At 50.6% G+C, this 15,501-nt stretch overlaps 1 long non-coding RNA gene across 1 annotated transcript; it reads left to right on the top strand.

Annotated features, from left to right (window-relative positions):
- The first annotated feature begins 9,168 nt into the window (after positions 1-9,168).
- On the top strand, positions 9,169-15,175 carry LOC144323454 (uncharacterized). Its single transcript, XR_013388882.1, has 2 exons — positions 9,169-9,610; positions 13,599-15,175. It is a non-coding gene; the product is annotated as an uncharacterized LOC144323454 (long non-coding RNA).
- The last annotated feature ends 326 nt before the right edge of the window (positions 15,176-15,501 follow it).

Genomic DNA, 15,501 nt, shown 5'->3' with positions numbered 1-15,501 from the left:
GGGTAAGGGTGAGGCCTCAGTGGTTTTGCCTGTGTTAGTGGTTAAGCCTCAGGATTAGGTTTAGGGTTAGGCCACAGGGTTAGGGGTTAGGGTCAGGATTAGGCCTCAGGGTTAGGATTAGTGTTAGGTTTAGTGTCAGGGTTAAGGATCAGGTTAGGATCAGGGTTAGGCCTCAGTGTTAGGCCTCAGATATAGGGTCAGGGTTAGGCCTCAGGGTTAGGGGTCAGGGTTAGGGTCAGGATCAGGGTTAGGCCTCATCCTAGATTTCCTGTGTGGATCCCTACAAAAAAGACAGAGCCAGCTCTTTGGGTCAGGAGGCATCAGAAGGCTTCCACAGAACTGGGCTTACAAGTTATGGCAGATCAAGCAAATTAAACAGCCTGTGGGGACACACAAGGTGCTCCTTGCAGCACGGCAGACATGGCAAGAGAATGGCATCATGTCAAGTGCCAAGGGCCTCGAATGGCTGAATCACTGTGGCAGATGGCCCCATTGATGGAGTACTACAAGGAGCTCTAAGGACACAGATCATGACCCGTTGGGCCTACAATGACCTGATGTGTTCTGGCATATGACACCTTAGAGATAAACATAGAGAATGGCTTCATCCCATCCTTTTGTCTTAAATCATCCTCTTTAGTGTGACCTTTTGTGAGGCCTGCAGACTATGTGCAACGACAGTGGAGCTCGTTGTACACAGGATACCTGGGGCACGTGGGTGAAATAAGGAAAATGGTAGTGAAACGCAAAGACACCCATTGCTGTGAGTGAAAAAAACAAACCACCCCAACTCCTCAAAAGCATGAAATCTGTTCTGCACCATCCCAACCTAGGGGAACAGTGTCTTGTCACCTCAGATGTAGCCGGGGGTTAGGAGTGGAGGTTCAGGTCTCTTTGCATTTGGACCTGTACGGCACTTGTGTGAAAACACTATGGGAGGGCCCCAGGGTTCTCTCCATGTTTGTGTGGGGGCCATATCTCTGTGGAGAACCCTGTTCCCATCTTCACCTCAGAATAGCACTGCTGCTTGTTTGTCTGGTGCACCCGATCATTTTCTAGGGAGTTAGAAGAGTTGAAGCCACAGAACATCTCCTCCAAGATCTCCTGGGTGCAGCTCTGCAAATACAGTGCCCCTTATGTACAGGGCCAAGAGACATTAAGGTACTCCCTCCACAACACAACAAGGGGACATCCCCTTTAGAAATCGTGTTCTCCACTTGCCATCACAGGAGCAGCTGAAGGGACATCTGGCAAGGAGAAGCCAGATGAAAGAGATTCTTTTGCTAATGATGTACATACTTGAAGTTGAGCTTGGTCCTCAGCACTCACCTTCTCATCCTACCTGCTATGACCTGGCGTCTGAAAACCAAAGATGTGTCAGGCTTCCAAACAGTGGCAGCTGACTTCTGCCCAGGAAGGGCATGTTCCTCTCCTCTGTCCCCTCCACACACACACACACACACACACACACACACACACACAGTCTCACACTAAAACACCCTCTTACACATACTCAAAAGGGCACACACCCAATGAGGGTGAAAGAGGTGCGAGCCCCCTCAGCTGAGATTACAGTGTGGCCTGCTCTCCAGTGGCTTCCCCCAGGTGCCTCGCGGTACCTGTTGAGGTCTCACACACATAACCAGAAGCTTTGGCGAAGAGGGCCGAGCTGACATCCATAGCGATATGAACATCTCTCTGTCTGGACTCTCTTAAGCCTAGAGCCATTGAAAGTAGGGCAACAGCAACAGAATGTCTTGTTCTCTTGACTGGCTCCAGTTAAGTGAGCTGGAAAGAGGGACATTGTTCAACGCAGCTTCCTGGTTACCAGAGTTCTAAATCCCTTACACGCTTGTCCCCAAGGAAGTGACTTCACTTTTTCAAGATTCCTGCCCTTGGGCCCCTCCCTTCAGTCAGACCTATCCAGAGCCCCTTCTTGGCAGATGACTGCTTACCCCATGCCATCTCCTTAACTGTACATCAGGAGCCAAAAATGCCATAGCCACAACTCTCTAAAAATGCAAGGAAGGTCCTACTTTTCTGGAGATGGAGCTGAATTCAGACCTTTCTTTCTGTGCTTGCCTTCCCAGATCTGTGACCTATCTAACCCACCATGTCTCTCATTAGTCCACAGGTTCCCAACCTGTACAGTGATAGAAGAGGCAGAATCTCCTTCCTAGGGACATCATCAGGGTCTATGAATGATATCTGCAATGCACGTGAGCTGGTGTCCTGTGTATCTGAGGTGTAAATTTTAAGGATGGTGGATTCACATGAAGAGGTGAGATGTGGCATGGAGTACCCGTTGAAAGTGGCCTGGGTTTCACAGTTTTCACTTTACCTCTGGCCTCATTTCAATGGGGGCACCATGATGGGGTGGGAATGCTCTAAGATGCAGACATGGTGATCTTCTGTAGTCAAACCGACCAATTGTGTCCTTTTCTCTTTTGAATGAGACAGAGGTGCCTCCTTCTGGGCTCTGGGGGTAGCAGCCTTCACCATGTGGCGAAACGATAATGACCTGTGGTGTAAATATCCCTGTGTCACCCCGAGGTGCTTAGTGATTGGTTCCTGACCAACACAATACATCCAACTCAATGGCATGTCACATCTAATTTCCAAATTGATCTATGCTTAAGGTTAGGGTTAGGCCTCAGAGTTATGGTTAGGTTTAGGCTTCAGGATTAGTGTTAGGGTTAGGCTTCAGGGTTAGGGTTAGTGTTAGGGGTTAGGGTTAGAGGTATGGTTAGGCCTCAGGGTTAGGGGTTAGGGTTAGGCCTAGGTTAGGGTAGGGTTAGGCTTCAGTGTTAGGGGTTAGCATTAGGCCTCAGGGATAAGGGTTCGGGTTAGGCCTCAGGGTTAGGGTTTGTGTTAGGCCTCAGGGTTAGGATTAGGTTAGGGCTCTGGTTTAGATCTAGGGGTTAGGCCTCAGGGTTAGAGGTCACGATTAGGGTTAGGGTTAGTGTTAGGTTCAGGGTCAGCGTTAGGGTCAGGGTCAGGGTTAGGGACAGGGTTATGGTTAGGGTTAGGGTCATGGTTAGGGTTAGGGTCAGGATCAGGTTTAGGTTCAGTGTCAGGGTTAGGGTTAGTGTTAGGGTTAGGGTTAGGGTTAGGGTTAGAGTTAGTTTTAGGCCTCAGGGTGAGGGTTAGGGTTAGGCCTCAGGGTTAGGCTTCAGTGATAGGCCTCAGGTTTATACCTCAGGTTAGGTTTAGGACTCAGGGTTAGGGTTATGTTTAGGTCTCAGGTATAGTGTTTAGGTTTACACCTCATTGATACGCCCAGGGTTTAGGCCTCAGGGCTAGAGGTTAGGATTAGGGTTAGGCCTTAGTGTTTGGGGTTAGGGTTAGGGTTAGGCCTCAGAGTTAGGGTTACAGTAAGGCTTAGGGTCTGGGTCAGATTTAGGTTTAGGGTCAGGGTTATGTTTAGGGTCAGGGTTAGGGTTAGGGTTAGGGTCAGGGTCAGGGTTAGTGTGAGTGTTAGGGTCCAGGTTGAGTAAGGTCAGGGTCAGGGTTAGGGTTAGGGTCATGGTCAGGGTTAGGATCCCGGTCAGGGTTAGCGTTAGGGTAGGGTCATGGTCAGATTTAGGTTAGGGGGATCCCTGGGTGGCGCAGCGGTTTGGCGCCTGCCTTTGGCCCAGGGCGCGATCCTGGAGACCCGGGATCGAATCCCACATCGGGCTCCCGGTGCATGGAGCCTGCTTCTCCCTCTGTCTGTGTCTCTGCCTCTCTCTCTCTCTTTCTTTCTCTCTCTCTGTGTGTGACTATCATAAATAGATTTAGGTTAGGACTGAGGGTTCAGGTTTAGGTTTAAGCTTCAGGGTTAGAAATCAGGGTTAGGCCTCAGGGTTAGGGTTAGGATTAGACCTCAGGCTTAGGCCTCAGGGTTAGGCCTCAGGGTTAGGCCTCAGGTTTAGGCCTAAGGGTTAGGATTAGGACTCAGGGTTAGGGTAAGATTTAGGCCTCAGGGTTAGTGTTTAGGTTTAGGCCTCAGGGTTAGGGCTAGGAGTTAGGCATCAGGGTTAAGGTTTAGGGTTAGGGTTAGGGTTAGGGTTAGGGTTAAGCCTCAGGATTAGGGGTTAGGGTTAGGCTTCAGGGTTAGGCCTCAAGGTTAGGGTTAGGGTTAGGGTCAGTGTCAGGTCAGGGTCAGGGTTAGGGTTAGGGTAGGGTCAAGGTTTAGGTTAGGGTCACGGTTAGTGTTATGGTTAGGCCTCAGGATTAGGTGTTAGGGTTAGACCCAGGGTAAGGCTTCAGTGTTAGGCTTCAGGCGTAGGGTTATGCCTCAATGTTAGGCCTCATGGTTAGGCCTCAGGATCAGGCCCCAGGGTTAGGTTTAGGCCTGAGGGTTAGGGTTAGGTTTAGGCCTAGGGATATGGTTTTATGTTTAGGACTCCATGTTAAGCCTAGGGGTTAGGGGTTCGAGTTAGGGTTAGTCCTCAGGGTTTGGGCTTAGGGTTAGCGTTAGGCCTCAGTGTTAAGGTTAGAGTTAGGGTTAGGTTTAGGTTCTGGGTCAGATTTAGGTTTAGGGTCAGCGGTAGGGTTAGGGTTAGGCCTCAGTGTTAGGGGTAAGGGTTAGGCTGCATGGTTAGGGGTTTTGGTTAGGCCTCAGGGTTAGGGGTTAGTGTTAGGCCTCAGGGTTAGGGTTAGGGGTTAGGCCTCAGGGTTTGGGTTAGGGGTTAAGCTTCAGTGTTAGGCCTCAGGTTGAGGACTCAGGGTTAGGTTTAGGGGTTAGGCCACAGGGTTAGGGTTAGGAGTTAGGCCCCAGGGATAGGGTTATGGGTTAGGGTAAGGGTTAGGCCTCAGTGTTAGGGTTTAGGCCTCAGGGTTAGGGTTATGTTTAGGCCTCAGGATTAGGCCGCAGGTTTAGGGTTAGAGGCAGGATTAGGTTCAGGGTTAGGCCTCAGGGTTAGGCCACAGGGTTAGGGTCAGGGTTAGGGTTAGGGTTAGGGTCAGGGTTAGGCATCAGGTTTAGTCCTCAGGGGTAGGCTCAGGGTTAGGCCTCAGTGTTAGAGTCAGGGTTAGGGTTAGGTTTAGGGTCCGGGTTAGGCTTCAGGTTTAGGCCTCACGGATAGGTTCAGGGTTAGGTCTCAGGTTTAGGGGTCAGGGTTGGGTTCAGGGTCAGGGTTAGGGGCCTCATCCTTGATAACTTGTATGGATCTCTACAAAAATACAGAGCCAGCTACTTGATTCAGGAGGCATCAGAAGGCTTCCACCCAAACTGGGCTTCCATGTTATGGCAGATCAAGCAACTTAAACAGTCTGGGGAGACACACAAGGTGCTCCTTGAAGCATGACAGACATGGCAAGAGAATGGCATCATGTCAAGTGCCAAGGGCCTTGAATGGCTGAATCACTGTGGCAGACGGCCCCATTGATGGAGTACTACGAAGACCTCTAAGGACACAGCTCATGACCTGCTGGGCCTACAATGATCTGATGTGTTCTGGCACATGACACCTTAGAGATAAACATAGAGAATGGCTTCATCCCACCCTTCCTTTTGTCTTAAATCACCCTCTTTAGTGTGAACTTTTGTGAGGCCTGCAGAACATGTGCAATGACAGTGGAGCTGCGTTCTACACAGGATACCTGGGGCGCATGGGTGAAACAAGGAAAATGGTACTGAATCAGAAAGACACTCATTGCTCTGAGTGAAAAAATCAAACCACCCCCACTCCTCAAAAGCATGAAATCGATTCTGCACCATTCCAACCTAGGGGAACAGTGTCTTATCACCTCAGACGTAGCCGGAGGTTAGGAGTAGAGGTTCAGGTCTCTTTGCATTTGGACCTGTGCGGCACTCGTGTAGAAACACTATGGGAGGGCCCCAGGTTTCTCTCCATGTTTGTGTAGGGGGCATCTCTCTGTGGAGAACCCTGTTCCCATTCTCACCTCAGAAAAGCACTGCTCCTTGTTTGCCTGGTGCACCCGATCATTGTCTAGGGAGTTAGAAGAGTTGAAGACACAGAACATCTCCTCCAAGATCTCCTGGGTGCAGCTCTGCAAATACAGTGCCCCGTTTGTACAGGGCCAAGAGACATTAGGGTACTCCCTCCACAACACAGCAAGGGGACATCCCCTTTAGAAATCATGTTCTCCACTTAACATCACAGGGGCAGCTGAGGGACATCGGCAAGGAGAAGCCAGATGAAAGAGATTCTTTTGCTAATGACGTACATACTTGAAGTTGAGCTTGGCCGTCAGCACTCAACTTCTCATCTTGCCTGCTGACACTAAAGATGTGTCAGGCTTCCAAACAGTGGCAGCTGGTTTCTGCCCAGGAAGGGCATGTTCCTCTCCTCTGTCCCCTCTAAACACACACACACACACACACACACACACACATGCAGTCTCAAACACACACACTCTCTTACACATACACAAAAGGACACACACTCAATGAGGGTTAAAGATGTGCGAGCCGGATCAGCTGAGATTACAGTGTGGCCTGCTCTCCAGTGGCTTCCCCCAGGTGCCTTGTGGTACCTTTTGAGGTCTCCCGCAAATAACCAGAAGCTTCGGCGAATTGGGCCTAGCTGACGTCCATAACGATATGAACACCTCTCTGTCTGGACTCTCTGAAGCCCAGAGCCACTGAAAATAGGGCAACAGCAACAGAACATCTTGTTCTCTTGACCGGCTCCAATTATGTGCGCTGGAAATAGGGACATTGTTCAACGCAGCTTCCAGGTTACCAGTTCTAAATCCATTACACGCTTGTCCCGAAGGAAGTGACGTCACTTTTTCAAGATTCCAGCCCTTGGGCCCCTCCCTTCAGTCAGACCTACCCAGAGCCCCTTCTTGGCAGATGTCGGCTTGCGCCACGTTATCTCTTTAACTTTACATCAGGAACCAAAAATGCCATAGCCAGAACTCTCTGAAAATGCAAGGAAGTTCCTACTTTTCTGGAGATGGAGCTGAATTCAGACCTTTCTTTCTGTGCTTGCCTTCCCAGATCTGTGACCTATCTAAACCACTGTGATGCAGTTGAGCTGGTGCCATTTGTATCTGAGGCGCAAATTTTCAGGATGGTGGATTGACATGAAGTGGTGAGATGTGGCATGGAGGACCAGTTGGAAGTGGCCTGGATTCCACAGTTTTTACTTTACCTCCAGCCTCATTTCAATGGGGGCACCATGATGGGGTGGGAATGCTCTAAGATGCAGACATGGTGATCTTCTGTAGTCAAACGTTCCAATTTTTCCTGTTTTCTTTTGAATGAGACAGAGGTGCCTCCTTCTGGGCTCTGGGGGTCACAGCCTTCACCATGGCTCCCAGTGATAATGACCTATGGCATAAATATCCCTGTGTCACCCCGAGGTGCTTTGTGACAATACATCCAACTCAATGGCATGTCACCTCTAATTTCCAAATTGATCTATGTTAAAGTTTAGGGTTAGGCCTCAGTGTTAGGGTTAGGGTTAGGCTTCAGGGTTAGGGTTAGGGTTAGGGGTTACGGTGAGGGTTAGAGTTAGGCTTCAAGGTTAGGGTTAGGGCAAGGGGTTAGGGTTAGGGTTAGGCTTAAGCATCAAGGTTAGGGTTCAGTTTAGGCCTCAGGATTAGTGTTAGTGTTAGGCCTCAGGTTAAGGGGTTAGGGTTAGGCCGAGGGATTAGCGTTTGGGGTTAGGCCGAGGGTTATGGTACGGGTTAGGCCTTGTGGTCAGGGTTAGGATTAAGGTAAGGGGTTAGGGTCAGTGTTAGGGTTATGCCTCAGGGTTAGGGTTGGGTTTAGGCCTCAGGGTTAGGGGTAAGGGTTAGGCCTCATGGTTAGAGGTTAGCCCGAGGGGTTAGGGTTATGCGTTAGGCCTAGGGGTTAGGGTTAGTATTACAGTTTAGTGTTAGGGTTAGGGTTAGGTCTCGGGTCAGTGTTAGGATTAGGACTAAGGGTTCGGGTTTAGGTTTTGGCCTCAGAGTTAGGCCTCATGGTTGGGTTTAGGGATAGGCGTCAGGTTTAGGCCACAGGATTAAGCCTCAGGGTTATGTTTAGGTTTAGGCATCAGTGTTAGGTTTAGGGTTAAGGTAATGTTTAAGCCTCAGGGTTAGGGTGTAGGTTTAGGCATCAGTGTTAGACCTAGGTGGTAGGCCTCAGAGTTAGGTTTAGGCCTCAGGTTTAGGGGTTAAGGTAAGGCCTCTGAGTTAGGGTTTAGGTGTATGCCTCAGGTTTAGGACTAGGAGTTAGGCCTCAGGGTTAGGGTTTAGTGTTAGGGTTAGCGTTAGGCCTCAGGGTTAGGGGTCAGGGTTAGGACTCAGGGTTAGGCCTCAGGCTTAGTGTTAGGGTTAGGATCAGGGTCAGGGTCAGGGTCAGGGTTAGGGTCAGGGTTAAGGTTAGGGTCACGGTTAGGTTAAGGGTCAGGGTCAGCTTTAGAGTTAGGGTTGGGGTTAGGCTTAAGGGTTAGGCTTAGGCTTTGGCCTCAGGGTTAGGCCTCAGGGTTAGGCCTCAATGTTAGGTCTCAGGGTTAGGCCTCAGGGTTAAGTTTAGGCCTGAGGGTTAGGGTTAAGGTTTAGGCCTCAGGGTTATGGGTTAGGGTTAGGGTTAGGGTTAGGCCTCAGGGTTAGGGGTTAGGGTTAGACCTCAGTGTAGGGCTTCAGTGTCAGGCCTCAGGCATAGGATTAGGCCTCAGGGATAGGCCTCATTTTTAGGCCTCAGGGATTAAGCCTCAGGATTAGTTTTAGGCCTCAGGGTTAGAGTTAGGGTTAGGCCTTAGGGATAGGGTTTCAGTTTAGGACTCCGTGTTAGGCCTAGGGGCTAGGCCTCAGTTTTAGGGGTTCAAGTTAGGGTTAGTCCTTAGGGTTTGTGGTTATGGTTAGGGTTAGAGTTAGGGTTAGGGTTAGGGTTAGGGTCAGGGTTAGATTTAGGTTTAGGGTCAGCGGTAGGGTTACGGTTCAGGTCTCAGTGTTTGGGTTAGTGTTAGGCATTAGGGTTAGGCCTCAGGGTTAGGGGTTCAGGTTAGGCCTCAGAGTTAGTGGTTAGGGTTAGGCCTCAGGGTTAGGGTTAGGGGTTAAGCCTCAGAGTTTGGGTATAGGGGTTAGGCACAGGGTTAGGCCTCAGGTTGAGGACTCAGGGTTAGGGCAACAGCAACAGAAAGTCATGTTCTCCTGACCTGCTCCAATTATGTGCGCTGGAAAGAGGGACATTGTTCAATGCAGCTTCCTGGTTACCAGAGTTCTAAATCCGTTACACGCTTGTCCCCAAGGAAGTGACATTACTTTTTCAAGATTCTAGCCCTTGGGCCCCTCCTTTCAGTCAGACCTATCCAGAGCCTCTTCTTGGCAGATGATGGCTTGCCCCACGTTATCTCGTTAACTTTACATCAGGAGCCAAAAATGCCATAGCCAGAGCTCTCTGAAAATGCAAGGAAGTTCCTACTCTTCTGGAGACGGAGCTGAATTCAGACCTTTCTTTCTGTCTTGCCTTCCCAGATCTGTGACCTATCTAACCCACTGTGTCTCTCATATAGTCCACAGGTTCCCAACCTGCACAGAGATAGAAGAGTCAGAATCTTCTTCCTAGGGACATCATCAGGGGTCTATGAATGATATCTGTAACACACGTGAGCTGGTGCCCTGTGTATCTGAGGCGCAAATTTTAAGGATGATGGATTGACATGAAGAGGTGAGATGTGGCTGGAGTACCAGTTGAAAGGTCCTGGGTTCCACAGTTTTCCCTTTACCTCTGGCTTTATTTTCATGGGGGCACCATGATGGGTTGGGTATGCTCCAAGGTGCAGACATGGTGATCTTCTGTTGTCAAACTGTCCAATTTTTCCTGCTCTATTTTGAATGAGACAGGAATGCCTCCTTCTGGGCTCTGGGGGTCGCAGCATTCACCATTGCTCCCAGCGATAATGACCTGTGGCATAAATATCCCTGTGTCCCCCCAAAGTGCTTCGTGACTGGTTCCTGACCAACACAATACATCCAATTCAATGGCATGTCACATCTAACTTCCAAATTGATCTATGCTTTATTTTTTTATTTTTTTATTTTTTTTTATTTTTATTTATTTATGATAGTCACACAGAGAGCGAGAGAGAGAGAGAGGCAGAGACACAGGCAGAGGGAGAAGCAGGCTCCATGCACCGGGAGCCCGACGTGGGATTCGATCCCGGGTCTCCAGGATCGCGCCCTGGGCCAAAGGCAGGCGCCAAACCACTGCGCCACCCAGGGATCCCATGATCTATGCTTAAGGTTAGGGTTAGGCCTTAGGGTTAGGTTTAGGCTTCAGGATTAGGGTTAGGTTAGGTTTAGGGTTAGAGTCAGGGTTAGGCCTCAGGGTTTGGGGTTAGGGTTAGGCGTCAGGGTTAGGTGTAGGGTCAGGTTTAGGGTCAGTGTTAGGCCTCAGGGTTAGGGGTTAGGGTTAGGCCTCAGGGTTTGTGTTATGGGTTAGGCCGAGGGGTTAGGTTTAGGGGTTAGGCCTTGGGGTGAGGGTTTGGGAAAATGGAAGAGGTTAGGGTTACGGTTAGTGTTAGTCTTCAGGGTTAGGGTTAGGGTTAGGCCTCAGGGTTAGGGGTTAGGGTTCAGCCTCAGGGATAGGGGTTAGGGTTAGGCCTCAGGGTTAGGTTTAGGGTTAGGCCTCAGGGTTAGGTTTAGGGTTAGGCCAAGTGGTTAGGGTTTTGGCCTAGGGGTTAGGGTTAGGGTTAGGATTTAGGGATAGTGTTAAGGTTTAAGCCTGGGGTCAGTGTTAGGGTTATGCCTAAGAGTTAGGGTTTAGGTTTAGGCCTCAGGGTCAGGCCTCAGGGTTAGGCCTCAGGGTTTGGCCTCAGGGTTAGGCCTCAGGGTTAGGTTTAGTCCTCAGGGTTAGGGTTCAGGTTAGGCCTCAGGGTTAGGGTTAGGTTGGGGCTCAGGTTTAGTCCTAGGGGTAGGCCTCAGGGTTAGCGGTCACGACTAGGGTTTGGGTAAGTGTTAGGTTCAGTGTCAGTGTTAGGGTCAGGGTCAGGGTTAGGGTCAGGGTTATGATTGGGGTTAGGGTCAGGGTCAAGGTTAGGGTCAGTGTCAGGGTTAGGGTTATAGTTAGGGTTAAAGTTAGGCTTCTGGGTTAGGGCTAGAGTAAGGGGTTAGCATTAGGTTTAGGGTTAGAGTCAGGGTTAGGGTTATGGTAGGGTCAGGGTTAGGGTCAGGTTTAGGGTTAGGTTGAGGGTTAGGGGCAGGGTCAGAGTCAGGGTGAGGGTCAGTGTCAGGGTTAGGGTTAGGGTTAGGGTTAGGCCTCAGGGTTAGGGTTAGGGTTAGGTCTCAGGGTTAGGGGTTATGGTTAGGCCTCAGGTTTAGGGGTTAGTGTTAGGTTTCAGGGTTAGGGTTAGGGGTTAGGCCTCAGGGTTTGGGTTAGCGGTTAAGTCTTCGGGTTAGGCCTCATGTTGAGGACTCAGGGTTAGGTTTAGGGGTTAGGCCACAGGTTTAGGGTTACGAGTTAGGCCCCAGGGTTAGGGTTATGGGTTAGGGTATGGGTTATGCCTCAGTGTTAGGGGTTAGTCCTCAGGGTTAGGGTTAGGGTTAGGCCTCAGTGTTAGGTGTTAGGCCTCAGAGTTAGGGTTAGGGTTAAGCCTCAGGGTTAGATCTCAGGTTTAGGCTTTGGGTCAGGGTTGGGGTCAGGATTAGGCCTCAGGGTTAGGCCACAAGGTTAGGGTCAGGGTTAGGATTAGGGTTAGGGTTAGGCCTCAAGGTTTGGAGTTAGGTTTAGGGTGAGGCAACAGGGTTAGGGTTAGAGTAAGGATTAGTGTTAGGGTCAGTGTCAGATTTAGGTTTAGTGTCAGGGTGAGGGTTAGGGTTAGTGTCAGTGTTAGGGTTAGAGTCATGGTCAGGGTTAGGGTGAGGGTTAGGGTCATGGTTAGGGGTAGGGTCAGGGTCAGGGTTAGGTTTAGGGTCACGGTCAGGGCTTGGGTCAGGGTCAGGTTTAGGTTTAGGGTTAGGGTTAGAGTTAGGCCACAGTGTTAGGCCTCAGGGTTAGGGGTTAGGCCTCAGGGTTAGGGTCAGGGTTAGGTTTAGGGTCACGGTCAGGGCTTGGGTCAGGGTCAGGTTTAGGTTTAGGGTTAGGGTTAGAGTTAGGCCACAGGGTTAGGCCTCAGGGTTAGGGGTTAGGCCTCAGGGTTAGGGTCAGGGTTAGGCATCAGGGTTAGGGTTAGGTTTAGGCCTCAGGGTTAGGCCTCAGTGTTAGGCCTCAGGATTAGGCCTCAGGGTTAGGGTTAGGCCTCAGGGTTAGGGTTAAGTTAAGGCATCAGGGTTAGGGTTTAGGTTTAGGCCTAGGGATTCGCCTCAGGATTAGGGGTTAGGGTTAGTGTTAGGCATCAGGGTTAGGGGTTAGGGTAAGGCTGAAGGGTAAGGCCTCAGGGTTAGGGTTAGGCCTCAGGGTTAAGCCTCATGGTTAGGCCTCAGGGTTAGGCCTCAGGGTTAGGTTTAACATCAGGTTTAAGGTTAGGGTTAGGACTCAGGGATAGGGTTTATGTTTAAGCTTCAGTGTTAGGCCTAGGGGTTAGGTCTCAGGGTTAGGGTTAGAGTTATGCCTAGGGTTAGGGTCAGGGTCAGGTTTAGATTTTGGTCAGGGTTAGGGTTAGGCTTAGGGTGAGGGTCTGGTTTAGGGTTAGGGTCAGGGTCACGGTTTGGGTGAGGGGTAGGGTCAGGGTTACGGGTAGGGTCAGGGTCAGGGTTAGGATTAGGGTCATGGTCTGGGTTTGGGTCAGAGTCAGGATTAGGGTTATGGTTAGGGTGAGAGTTAGGCTTCAGGGTTAGTGTTAAGATAAGAGGTTAGGGGGATCCCTGGGTGGCGCAGCGGTTTGGCGCCTGCCTTTGGCCCAGGGCGCGATCCTGGAGACCCAGGATTGAATCCCACATCGGGCTCCCATGCATGGAGCCTGCTTCTCCCTCTGCCTGTGTCTCAGCCTCTCTCTCTCTCTCTGTGACTATCATAAATAAATAAAAATTAAAAAAAAAAAGAGGTTAGGGTTAGGGTGAGGGTTCAAACCTCAGGGTTAGGGTTAGGGTTAGGCCACAGGGTTAGGCCTCAAGGATAGGGGTTACTCCTCAGGTTTGGGTTAGGGTTAGGCCTTAGGTTTAGGGTTAGGGTTAGGGTCAGGGTTAGGCCTCAGGGTTAGGTTTCAGGGTTAGGGTCAAGGTTAGGATTAGGCTTAGGGTCAGGGTTAGACCTCAGGGTTAGGGTCAGGGTTAGAGTTAGGGTTAGAGTCAGAGTTAGACAACAGGGTTAGGCCTCACAGATAGGGGTCAGGGTTAGGGTCAGGGAGAGGGTTAACCCTCTCCTGGAAGGATGGCAACAGGGACTGTACAAAAGTATCCATTCTGCCTTCCTGAAGCATCCGCAAGGTCAAGGCCGCACCCGGGGTCAGGGTGGATGATTCCTTTCCACACCAGAGACACAAGGAGGGGCACTGTGGTCAGCTTCCAAACCACGGGCCACTGGGAAGAACAGGGTCTGGCGCTCAGCCCAGGGACACCCATCCCCTCGGGAAGTTGTGTAGGACAAAGGACTTCAGGGCCCACACAGAAAAAGGTTCTAGGCTTCAAAATACCACTGGGTGGATTGGACACAGGGCAGAGCATTGGCAACGTCAACACATTCCAGTAGCTGAGCAACACCCGCGTTTCTCTCAACTCAGAGCTTTTATGAAGACGAGTATTCCATGGAGTCATCCCTAAACATCCCACTGCACAAAGAACACCGAGGGTTAGCACCTCAAATGCTGCTCAAGATCCCACAGATGGGGCCTGAGAAGAGACCAAACCATGGGCTGCATGACATTTCCGCTAAGCTGATGTCCCTTGGTCTGTTCCTGACCTAGGGAGGAAGGATCAGGGGAGAGCACCTTCTTTGGCAGACCCCAGGGAAGCCAGTTGATTCTAGCCTGTGCTCTCGGCTTGCCCAGATCATCTGTGGGTCCTGACTTTCACCATGAAGGGTACTTTTTCTCAGGCCAGACCGGCCATGCTTGTAGTCGGTGGCCTGATGAACCTGTGCTTCTTGGGGGGAGATGGAGTAATTGAACCCTTGGAGCAACTCATCCAAGGTCTCCTGTGTGGATCTCTACAAAAAGGATGGAGCCAGCTACATGGGTCAGGAGGCATCAGAGGGCCTCCACCCAAACTGGGCTTCCAAGTTATGGCAGATCAAGCAACTTAAACAGTCTGTGGGGACACACAAGGTGCTCCTTGCAGCACGACAGACGTGGCAAGAGAATGGCATCATGTCAAGTGCCAAGGGCCTCGAATGGCTGAATCACTGTGGCAGACGGCCCCATTGATGGAGTACTACGAGGACCTCTAAGGACACAGCTTATGAAACCGTTGGGCCTACAATGATCTGATGTGTTCTGGTACGTGACACCTTAGGGATAAACATAGAGAATGGCTTCATCCCACGCTTCCTTTTGTCTTAAATCACCCTCTTTCGTGTGATCTTTTGTGAGGCCTGCAGACGTTGTGCAACGACAGTGCAGCTGCGTTCTACACAGGATACCTGTGGCGCCTGGGTGAAATAAGGAAAATGGTAGTGAAACGCAAAGACACCCATTGCTGTGAGTGAGAAAAACAAACCAACCCCACGCCTCAAAAGCATTAAATCTATTCTGCACCATTCCAACCTAAGGGAACAGTGTCCTATCACCTCTGACATAGCCAGAGGTTAGGAGTGGAGGTTCAGGTCTCTTTGCATTTGGGCCTGTGAGGCACTCATTTGGAAAGACTACAGGAGGGCCCCAGGTTTCTCTCCATGTTTTTGTGGGGGCCATCTCTCTGTGGAGAACCCTCTTCCCATTCTCCCCTCAGAAGAATACTGCTCCTTGTTTGCCTGGTGCACGCGATCGTTGTCTAGGGTGTTAGAAGAGTGAAGCCACAGAACATCTCCTCCAAGATCTCCTGGGTGCAGCTCTGCAAATACAGTGTCCCGTATGTACAGGGCCAAGAGACATTAGGGATGTCCCTCCACAACACAACAAGGGGACATCCCCTTTAGAAATCGTGTCCTCCACCTCACATCACAGGGGCAGCTGAAGGGACATCTGGCAAGGAGAAGCCAGATGAAAGAGACTCTTGCGCTCGTGACTTACATTCTTAATGTTGAGCTTGGCCGTCAGCACTCACCTTCTCATTTTGCCTTCTATGACCTGGCGTCTGAACATCAAAGATGTGTCAGGCTTCACAACCGTGGCAGCTGGTTTCTGCCCAGGAAGGGCATGTTCCTCTCCTCTGTCCCCTCTACACACACACACACACACACACACACACACACACACACGAGTCTCACACCTACACACCCTCTGACTCATACACAAACGGACACACACCCAATGCGGGTGAAGGAGGTGCGAGCCCCCTCAGCTGAGATTACAGTGTGGCCTGCTCTCCAGTGGCTTCCCCCAGGTGCCTTGTGGTACCTGTTGAGGTCTCACGCACATAACCAGAAGCTTCGGTGAAGAGGGCCGAGCTGACTTCCATAGCGACATGAACATCTCTCTGTCTGGACTCTCTTAAGCCCAGAGCCACTGAAAGTAGGGCAACAGCAAC

The sequence above is a fragment of the Canis aureus genome, chromosome 11, assembly GCF_053574225.1.
Source record: "Canis aureus isolate CA01 chromosome 11, VMU_Caureus_v.1.0, whole genome shotgun sequence".
In the NCBI taxonomy this organism is placed as follows: domain Eukaryota; kingdom Metazoa; phylum Chordata; class Mammalia; order Carnivora; family Canidae; genus Canis; species Canis aureus.
The sequence above is the reverse complement of the archived record's forward strand: the minus strand, read 5'-3'. Positions and strand labels throughout refer to the sequence as shown.